Genomic DNA, 10,525 nt, shown 5'->3' with positions numbered 1-10,525 from the left:
TATATATATATATATATATATATATATATATATATATATTTATAATGTGTATGTAGAGGTCTATGTAAATCCTTAAGTAGAAGTAATGAAAAGATCTAAATTTTCCGCTATATTTAACCTACGAATGTAATGATGTAAACTAAATGGATACTCTTAGTCCTCAAAGAGGACTACGATGCCGGTTACGTCTAGGGGGTAAACCCGTATGTGACAATCAATAATATAATAACCTCATCGAGTGTTTTGGTTTTGTCCTAGGGAAGAGGTTTCGAGAATATGTTGCTAATTAGAGATTTGTGAAATATCAAATATGGGGTTTGTTACAAGTAGTAATAATAGTAGAAATTAAAGGAAATATAAAGTATGAGGGGGAATTTTTGGGATGTGATCGCAATAAAAGTTAATATAGATTATTGGTTACATTTTTTAATATAACCTTTTCAAAAAATAGTGACTAGGATAAGCTTTAATGGAAATAGTTCTCGCTCAAGAAACATACCCCATTTCAAATGATATCATCTCATATATCATTTTTCGTATAAAGTCCATCCTACTCCTTACCCCACTCACTCTCTCAATCCGAGCATTAGGATATGGGACTTGGGTTCACCCTTTCAAGTTGAACCTCATGTCGACTTAATCCTTAGTACATCAATCTAGTTGTCTTGGTTTTGTGACCTCTCTCTCGAGCAAGCAGAAAACAAATGGGTGAACTTATATTTAAACCGCAAATCAAGTAGATTAAAAAACAACCACTAGATGAAATCATCGTTAAATTATAACTAAGGTATCAACAAGAAAGACCCAAAAAAACATTAACTCATATTTGCTAAATCACACACTAAGAATGGGGTTTTAGCCACACATCAAGAAATAAGAAATTATACTTTTAATTAATTTAAAATCAAATGGGTATAAAAATACCAGTTTTGATTTATGAGAAGGAAGAAGTATTAAGAAGACCCACTTCCCATCCGGGGAAGATGAAATTCTTCCTTGTAGAAGTCTTCAAAAAAACTTCTTCAAACTTGACAGAAAATATGAAACTCTACAAACTAGAATAATGTTCAGACTCTCTAATTCACAAATAAAATTAGTATGCTTAGTTTTACATTTTCTTCTGCGATGGATCGTTCAACAATGTTAGCCGAGGTCACCAAATGACTAGGCCACTCGTCCATCTTCTAGTTCATGTCCTTTTTGTTCTTTCTCGCAACATCTTCATGTCCTACACCATTGGGGTATATGGTACTGTTGTACGGAACTATTTAGCAGCGTGCCGACTGCTCTTTTATCCACCGAATTGATACTCTTCCTTTAGGGCTGAGCGTGCTGGAACAAAGGACATTGTATGTCCCTTTGGAGATGTGCCAAGTTTACTTGGAAATTATCAAAATTATGTTTTTTTTGTTCTTTTCAGCCTTTTTCGTTCTTTTCGCTCCATAGTGTCCATGCCTTACTTGAATGTTGAAATACCTAAAAGTTGATCATTTTCATCAGAAATTGAGATAAAACTAGCATTAGAGTAAACTATTTCTATTAAAATGTAGCCCCAAATGAGTTCGATTTTAAGACTCATCAGCTCTCCATCACGGATCCCAAAGATTCTCCTGATATTGTCACTGGTATGTTATGAGTCTTTGGCCTAAATGTTTTTGCATTGTGATATATAAATGCTACTCTTTCATTAATAACTCATTATGTAGTAGTCAAAATAATTGTTATTGTAGAAACTCTCTCAGAACCCTTCTCAATATCTACTCTAGTTTGTGATCCACTAATATCTAGAAGGGTATACATAGAATGCCCTATCACAGTTTGCCAGAAAGTAACCTCAGCAGGTATTGGAGAACTAGAAATTGTAGACTTGGATATCATGCTATACATCAATTAGTTACATTCCTTCTATGACTTAGTCAATTATAGAACTAGGACAGTTCGTTTTTAGTTTCCTAATAACTGCTGACTTGTTTGACCAACATCAGGGTGCTCGTCATTTCTCAATGATAGACCTCTAATCTAGTTAATTAGAACCAATTCAGTGTCAAAATTAGTGATATTTCGAAGAAAACCTTTAAAACTCAGTACCATTATTATGAATTTGACGTATGTCATTTCGATTAAGTAATTCTCTTGCTGTTTTCATGGACTTGATGAACAAAGTGGTCAAGCAATATTTGGACTTGTTCACTATCGTCTTTATTGATATATCCTTATTTACTCTAGGAATGAAGAAGATCATGCGAATCATATGAGCGTTGTTCTGCGAACTCTCAAAGATGGATTGTTATTCACTACGTTTAGCAAATGTGTGTTTTGGTTGCAACCCGTCGCTTTCCTTATGCATATTGTTTCTATTGAAGGGATCCAAGAAATTATAAAGAACATATATTCAGTGAAATAATGGCCCATATATACCTCTCCTACAGATATCACAAGTTTCTATCGTTGGTTTGTATTACAAAAGGTTCGTGGAAGGAATTTCATCCATAGCCTATCAATTCACTAAGTTGACTCAAAAAAGGTTAAGGGTCAATGGTCAGATGATCATGAGATAATATTTGTTGAAGTTAAAAGTAGGTTGACTATAGCTTTTGTATTGACACTTCCATAGGGTTTAGACAATTATTTATCTATGGTGACACATTCATTGACAGCGTAGGTTGTATGTTAATTCAAGGAGGTAAGGTTATAACATATGCTTCTAGATATCTTAAGGTACATGAGAATAACTAGCCAACATATGACCTAGAGCTTGCAGCAATAGTGTTTTCACAAAATAATTGGAGACATTACTTGTATGGTGTTCACATAGATTTTTTCACAGACTATAGGAGCCTTCGATATGTGTTCACCCAGAAAGAGTTTAACTAGAGAAGGCGCCTTAAGCTCCTCAAAGACTATGATAAAAGTGTAGTACCATCCTTTCTAGGCCAAGTTAGTAGAATATGCTTGAAGAGACTATCAATGGATAGTGTGGCACATGTCGAGGAAGAAATAAAGGATCTAGCGAAATATACTAACAGACTTGCTCCCTTTGGAGTTCATCTTATGAGAATATTACATGGTCTTGTAAACATTCATAATGGGTTATAATCTGCATTTGTAGTGGATGTAAAGGAAATTCAAGACAATGATCCGACATTGCTTAAACTAGAAGGTGCAGTCCATCAGTAGGGAGTTGAGGTTTTCTCCAAAGGGGGAGATGGTGTTCTTCGTTATCAAGGTCAGTTATATGTTCCTATTGTGGGTGAGTTGAGATATCAGATTCATGCAGAAGCTCATAAGAACAAACGTTTTATTAATATAGGCACCACTAGGATGTTACGTGATCTGTGGGATGACTTTTGGTGGAATGGTATGAAAACTGATATAACAAGTTTTGTGGCTAAGTTCCCTCACTATCAGCAAGTGAAGGTAGAAAAACATAAACCAAGTGTTATGACTTAAGAGATCAACATTCCTACATGGAAGTGGGAAGTGATCAACTTAGATTTCATCACAAGATTACCTCGTAGTGGCACACAACATGACTCAATTTAGGTGATTGTTGACACAATTATTAAGTCTACATACTTTTTGGTTGTCAAGACTACAGATTCGACGGAGGAGTACAAGAAGTATTACATTAATGAGATTGTCAGGTTTCATGGGGTTCCTTTGTCTATCATATCAAATAGAGGTGCTCAGTTTACCTTTCTTTTCTAGAAATTGTTTTAGAAAGGTCTTGGTACTTAGGTAAATATTAGCATAACATTTAGTTTGCAGACAGTTCAGTAGGCATATCGTACCATTCAGACCTTATAAGACATGTTGAGAGCTTCTGTGATCCGTTTCAAGGATATTTGGGATGATCACCTTCCTCTTAGACGACTATTTATCAGGTCACACACCGTGGATTAGACCCTCAAAATTCCATTCTCTAATCGGGACTAACGGCTGTCCAACATGGACCATGAGTGAATCGACGGTCCATTGGTGATCCTGATATTTGTTAAGTCAGGCGTCTTTTGCTCTTTTCCTTATGCGTTGGACCTCTAAGTCTGTCTTTTAACCCCTAAAATACATAGTTATTGTTAGTTTTATCCTAGAAATATAACTTGAACCTACCTAAGTTAGATCATTAACCAAATCATAGAAAATTAGAGCATAAAGGGGAGAGAGAGGTAACCAAACCCATCACAAGAATGCATTGAGTCTTCAACAGTTTCATCCCAAGACCAAAAACTTTCAATGCGAAATTCTTTACGTTGTATGTGGAATTTTACTAGTGGTTCCTTTAACCTATTAGGTTCCTAGATTTATGTCGGAATCATGATTCCCTTCATGTTTTCTAGGCCTAAGGTTACTTGAATGATATAAATTATTGGGTTTTACCAGTTAGAACGATCCAAAGCATATTATAATGTTGTTGTATTGCTTTTGCAAAGATTCATTCGTATAATCAGAACCCTAGCTATGCAATACTTTTAGTTCATGAAATACAGATGCTAGGTCAGTAAATTCGGTTATGTATAGTAACATGCATCAATTTTCGAATGCATTATTATCAGTATATTAATGTCATATTCTTAGTTTTCTAGTTGATACTTTGAACTTTCTAGTATCACAAAATTTTAGTCGTTATCATTTAATTACTTAATTGTTCGGGAGAAACTTAATAATGAGTTAACTAGGATTAGTCACCCCTAAGTCCCAAAACTACGTGCCCCGTAGGTTGTAACTCCCCTCTGTGGGCACAATTTTAGTGATAACGCCAGCATATCTATATACATGTGGCAGGGTATATTGGGTCCTCTCTATAGGGCGTATATATCAAACTCTACATTTAGATCATGTTGTTTTATATCAGTTATTAGTATGTCTCACACTTCAGTTAGATCATTTGCCATGTTATCAACATAGTTCAGTTTTGAATTACAGTATGTTAAAACTTGATCATTGCATTAACATTAGTCAAGTTTATTATTTTTAGTATGCTTATCATGTTCTACTCATATTATTTCTTTATTACTTGTTCACTTATATTATTTTTCATCTTTACTCTATCATGCATGCTCGATACCTTTGAAGTACTGACACATACTCTGCATTATATCTTCGTGTGATGTATGTTGAGGTCCTCAGAAGTCATATCACACATATATAGATCGTTTCTAGATTATCACTTCAGAAAAATCAGTGGTGAATACTTATTCTTCGAGGAGTAGTGACATGATTATATTTCTTGCTTTTAGCTTTAATTTTAGTTTTCTAGACTTAGTTGAGGCATGTCCTAGCATTTCTAGTAAGTAAAGGCTTTATTTCATACATATTAAGATTCAGCTTTAGTCTCAGAGTTTTAATTCTCATTTGTATTCGGACTCTCAGTATTCATTTATTCTAATGGTAAATGGGTATTCTACAACATTTCACTATGCGTGATGATTTAGATTTTGCCCAATGTTTCTTTAATTAAGTTTATTTAAGAATTCTTATCATATGTCATCAGGGTTAGCTTGGGGTAATTGTGATAATATGTCTCATGTCGGCGTACAAAAGGTAGCCTCGGGGCATAAAATTTCTTCTTGAGAGTATAGTTTCATCTCTGGGAGCTCAGTATACAATTTGCATAAATTCAATCTTAATACCTTGTTCCATAAGTTGTTCTTGCAATTTAAGTATATTTAAATCTCATTGGATCTCAGTTTAGTTAGATATCGATTTTTTGTACTTAGTGCTAGGAATTGTAGCTTTTTCCGTCCATAACCACCTTGTTTAAACTTCATTCGAGAACGAATATTCTCACTTGGAAGATATTGTAACACCTCTGATTAGAGAGAATAGAAAAATGGAGCTTTCATACTTAGTGCAAGAACGATAGAGTCCATCGACAGTCTGTTGTCTGTAGGGGGTCCATATTTGAGGACCAAATATATATGGTCAATGATCCCAGTCACAATTGTTAGTGCAAGAAACACAGAATCCATCGACGGTCTATTGTTTGTAGGGGGTCCATCATTGAGAACCAAATATTTATGGTCAATGATACCAGTCACAATTGCTAGTACGTTCTGTGGTTGGACCTACGAACCGTCGGTGAGGGTTAGAAAGTAGTTAGAGGGAAATTGTTTTTGTGTAAATTTCAAATGGTCAGAACATTTAGCACAAAAGGAATTAGGTGGCCCCTAACCTACCGTATCATAGAAAATTGAATCGTCTATCATAAACCAATTAATTATGAAAAGTCTATCGCCGAGTAAAAAGTTATGCTCATTTTAGTGGAGCTAGGTTAGAAAGACATGACCGACAACCACACCTCGATCGGTAATTTTACCATTTGCCGATAGGTCCCTCCGGTGGTGGCCTTCAACACCATTTAAGTTAAAGTAACTTAGGTCCTTTTCCCATTTTTTGGAACTTATAATTTATAGTTTTATGCCTAAATTAGATCATTTTAATTTGTCTAAGCCTTATAACACATACAGACTTACCTAAAACCCTAATTCACCTAAATCGTCTTAACATGGAGCTAAATGAAGTGGAAAAGTCATCCAAAACTCCCAAGAACTGCCAATAGTGTTCATAAAAGTTTGAGACCCTTTATTGACGTATTTCCCCATAAATTTCGTCACATGGTATATGGAATTTCACTACTTGGTTCCTTTCTCCTATTAGCTCCCTAGGAGTAAGTCAGATTCTTAATTCTCTATCAAGTTTAGACTTAGGGTTACTAGAACTTTAGATAATTATTGTGATTTAGCTTCTATAGTAATCCTTATAAACATATTACGTTTTCAAAACCATGTTTTTTAATCCTTGCATCAAATTGAGAACCCTAGTTTTGTCGATATGTTTAGTTCATGAAATACACATGGCAGGTCACTTATATAGATATACATGCATCACTTTGAAAATATTTCATTATTAGTACATAATGTTGCATTTTCAGTTGGAATGTCTGAATCTTGAGTTGTCTAGTTTATTTCAGATATGTTGTACTGTAAACATTCTAGTTGGAAGTAGGCTTAATACCGAGTTGACTAGGGTCAGTCACCCTCATAGTCCAGAATTACGAGCCCCCGTAATTTTATCAGTACCCTATGTATATTAGCTTTAGTGATCATGTCATTCATACCTTTATACCACAATAAAGTTATATTGGGTCCTCTCGATGGTGCGTATACATCAGACAACAGATTTAGATCATGTGGTTTTATGTCGGCTAATAGTAGCTGCCATAGTCTGACTTCAGTGCATTTGACCAGATCTTCAGTTATATTTCAACATTCATTATGAGTATGTCATGTTCATGACTAATACTTGGTCATTGCATTTAGCATAGCCTTCAATTTATTTCAGTATTTAAATTCAATTTCAATTATATTATCCCTAAGTATTCTTGTCCAATTATGTATTTTATTTAGCTATACTTTGTATCATACATTCTCACTACATTCAACGTACTAACACGTCCTACACAGACATCCTGTCATGATGTAGGCTCAAGTGCTCAGTATCCAATCACACGTTGATTGGTTCACGATCTCCAATTCAACAACTTCAATGGTGAGTCATCATACTTCGAGGACAATGGACCTTCTTTAAACATAAGTCTTTTTATTCAGTTTTTAGTTTTTTGCTAGACTTTGATTGGGCATGTTCTAATAACTTTAGTTACTTAGAGGCTTTTCCGGAAAAGTATTAGATTTGTTTTAGTTTTGAGTTTAATCCTCCACTTTTTGTTAAACATATAGTCTTTTAAATATTTCGATCAGTATTGGGTATTACTCACATTTATATCACGTTTTAAGCTTTTGCCTGTTATATTTATTTAGTAATATTTTAGTATCCATATGATATGCAAGCTCATGTTTAACTTGAGCCACTCGTGATCCTATTTCCTCTATTTTCGTCTAAAGTACCCTCGGGACGTGACGGGCAAAGATTGTCATATATTTTCATTGTTTTTATTGATTTATTTCTTTATCTTCATTTATAATTGTAGATATTGTCATTTGTTTCTTAATTATTGTACTAGTAAAATTACCTGCGCTTTGCTCAAGAATTTAATATCACATAATTTATAAATAATATTTTAAAAACTATGAGTCATTAAAAAAGATATATATTATCTTACAGACAAGATTACGTGGTAACAAGCATTAATAATGTAAAAGAAAATTAATTTTTTTCATCTATTCATTTATCCTTAATAAAGGAAGCATAAATTAATGACTATAAAATACATACGAAGATATGCAACATAAGCAATGGTGTAAGTAAGTCACACAACAGGAACAAAGTACACAAATATTTTATTGTGAAGAAGAAGAAGAAGAAGAAGAAGAAGAAGAAGAAGAAGAAGAAGAAGAAGAAGAAGAAGAAGAAGAAGAAGAAGAGGTTTACATTTTTTCGTTTTTTTAATATCAGAGGAAATCCTCTATTTATTGACAAAAAAAGGTAGCGAGCACAAATGTTTATTGTGCCTTATCAGAAATATTTTAATTGTTTGGAAATGTTGCAACCCTTGAGAAAGTTCACAACCTTTAATAAAAGTCAACAACTTTTCATAAAAGTCACAACTCTTCATTCGAGTCACAACTTTTCATAAAAGTCGTAACTCTACATAAAAGTCTTAACTCTTTATAAAAATCACAATTTTTCATAAAAGTCACAACGCTTCATTAAAGTCGCAATTATTCATAAAAGTCACAACCTTTAATGAAAGAACAAAGCTAGTTTTTGAAATAAATAAATTTAAAAGGGAATTATGGTTTGTGGTGAGGCCACATAGGAGGGAGTAAGGTTTTTGTTTACATATATATGATTGATTTTCTTTCTTAATCCTTATTCATAATAGAGAGGATTGTCATTTAGTTTAATTTATATTGTTTTTATTTCTTCCTAATCCTTTTGTTCCAGTTTCTTATATAAATACACTATTTGAACGATATATATCATTTGTTGCGTTGTACTCTCCATGAGATTAATTTATTATAGGTTCATATATCTAGTTCATTGATTATTCAAGTGAATCTACTGAATCACTTCGGAGATTTTCCTATTAAAGTGTTATACTATTTAATATTAACTTATTTTATGCCAAAACGTTTTTGTCTTCCATAATAAACTCGAAAAAGAGAAAAGAAGAATTAAGGGAATTAGAAGCGACAATAGAGTAGAGGAACATATTGGTCTATCAACTAGTGTAAAATTTCCAAATGATATAGCTATGAAGATCAAATCCCGCTGGCCCTTGATGTTCGTTGTTCACTATAAACATCTATCCAGGAATTTCAAAGGTAGGATATCTCATCATGAATTTTCCAGAATGTTGTTCCTACAAGAAAAGTCACTTGTGTACAACTCATCTATTAAGTACATGATTGGAGATAAATAACACAATTCGTAAGAATATCCTTTAACCCTATCACTCAATTTGTGATGATGTAATATTTTGGCGTAGAGATTTTTGGCTAATGTAATTGTGTGATTCTCGTTGAATATGAGAGAATTAGGTCCTACTATATTTTTAATCCCTTTGCATGAGAGCATTAATGGATTAATTATTTGAATACACCCATAATTGAGTTAGAAAAAATAGGCCTACTGAATGATTACCCTAATTTAGATCAATAAAAATTTGTAAAAATAAGTAACATCGTTGAAAATTCAAACTTGTTTTACAAATTTTACTTACTTTCAATAGAACGATCTGACTTGTGGAGTGAAATCCAACTTAGAACCCATAGTTTCATATCCTTACCTTACGCTAGTCCACCTATTTATTATCATGGTTCTCCCGATTTTCTCAGAAGTGAGAGTAGTGTTCTACCATTTGATAAAAAGATAGAAGAGGCGTAACGACCTGTTTAGTCATTTGGAGCAGTAGAGTTTATTCTGGTAATAACTGTCAGGGTCGACGGATCCCACGATGGACCGTCATGGGCACGACGGACCGTTGAGGGGGTCTCGTTCCAAAACACTTAGATTCTGAAAATTTGGGTACTGAGATCGACTCTCTGAACTTCACGACGGAATGGCAGGACGGACCGTCGTTGGCACGACGGACCGTCACAAATCATTTCTCAGAATTAACTCTCTGAACTTTGTGACGGACCTGCAGGACGGACCGTCACAGTCATGATGGACCGTCACAGGCTGCGTAACCCTAACTGGGTCGAAATTCTGCTAAAGTTTTTAAATGGGGCGTTTTGGACTATTCATGCTTATAATTATAAAGTTAGTGGATTAATGTTAATAATTCAATTACTTGGGGTTAAAGGAGATAACCCTGAAATAAAAAGTGGGTTACTTTTATCATCTTTTATACTTAATTATATGATAATTAGGGTAAAAGAAAAAGGGTTTGAATAAGAAAAATAGAAAGAACAGAGAGAGAGGGAGAAATGAACGAGAGAAGGGAGAACGAAGAGGGAAACAAAAAGGCTTGGGAAGTAGATTGATTGATAACGATTCTTCCGTGGAGGTAGGTTATGGTTTATGCTATTTCATAGTAAACTCTTAATAGCGAATGATATGT

General features: G+C 33.9%; 1 long non-coding RNA gene across 1 annotated transcript in view; it reads right to left on the bottom strand.

Moving 5' to 3' along the window:
* Window positions 1–874: 874 nt before the first annotated feature.
* The window catches only part of LOC114076955, a 27,439-nt gene continuing 17,788 nt past the window's right edge, over window positions 875–10,525 (bottom strand). The window contains exon 5 of the long non-coding RNA XR_003578035.1: window positions 875–1,476. This is a non-coding gene — a long non-coding RNA (uncharacterized LOC114076955). The remainder of the gene's footprint in view (window positions 1,477–10,525) is intronic.

This window comes from Solanum pennellii, chromosome 4 (assembly GCF_001406875.1).
Source record: "Solanum pennellii chromosome 4, SPENNV200".
Classification (NCBI taxonomy): Eukaryota; Viridiplantae; Streptophyta; class Magnoliopsida; order Solanales; family Solanaceae; genus Solanum; species Solanum pennellii.
This window is presented reverse-complemented; position numbering and strand designations above follow the sequence as displayed.